Source organism: Pteropus vampyrus, unplaced genomic scaffold (assembly GCF_000151845.1).
Source record: "Pteropus vampyrus isolate Shadow unplaced genomic scaffold, Pvam_2.0 Scaffold2255, whole genome shotgun sequence".
NCBI classification, from domain to species: Eukaryota; Metazoa; Chordata; class Mammalia; order Chiroptera; family Pteropodidae; genus Pteropus; species Pteropus vampyrus.
The window spans coordinates 1-780 of record NW_011891036.1 but is presented as its reverse complement, the minus strand read 5'-3'; the positions used below and the strand labels follow the sequence as shown (position 1 = coordinate 780).

The window sequence follows — 780 nt, the reverse complement described above, 5'->3', positions numbered from 1 at the left end:
CCTTGGACGGGTGGGCGCGGGCATGCGACGCGCAGGAGGGACGTTCACCGCAGGGCTCAGACAGCGTCCTTCTGGGAAACGCGGCAAGCCACACCCATCAGGACACCCGCGATTTAAGTGGGTGCACAAGAGGAAAACAGAACCCCGAGGAAAAGCCGATACTGAAAAGCAGAGCTGAGAGACGCTGCCACCTGACCCTTCTCTCTTGGCATTTTGAGTTTGAAAAATGCCAGATGTCACCCCGCGAACTGCACCAGGCCTTTGGAACCGACACGGAGGTCCCCGCACTGCTTGTGACACGGTCTGGGGCAGGGGCTGCCGCCTGCCCACCAATTCCTTATGTTTTTTGTTTTTTACGCGTACAGGACCTGGTCTTCCTAGGTGGTCTCCCATCCAAGTACTAACCAGGCCCGACCCTGCTTAGCTTCCGAGATCAGACGGGATCGGGCTTGTTCAGGGTGGCGTGGCTGCAGACTGGGCTTTTTAAAAAACAAAATCCCAAGCCCTTTCCGTGTGACGATAATTAGCTGAAAGCCTTACTGATAAAAGATCGAGCCCATTCCGCACTACGCCGTTTCCCAGAACGTTCCTGAACCTGACAGCGGGCCGACGGGGTTTTAGCAGGAAGCACGAGAGTCTTAAACCCGCTGGTTCTTACCCGCCTCTGAAAAAGGACATGGACTTTGCCGGCGTCTGCCTGCAGGTCTAATGGGAAAGCGCGCTCACTGTCTCCAAGCTGTGAGACCTTCAACTCTACAGTCAATGTCGGGGGTCAAGTCC

General features: G+C 55.9%; 1 pseudogene; it reads right to left on the bottom strand.

The window, feature by feature from the left end:
• Window positions 1-356: 356 nt before the first annotated feature.
• Window positions 357-475, bottom strand: LOC111734597 (annotated as a pseudogene).
• Window positions 476-780: the final 305 nt, after the last annotated feature.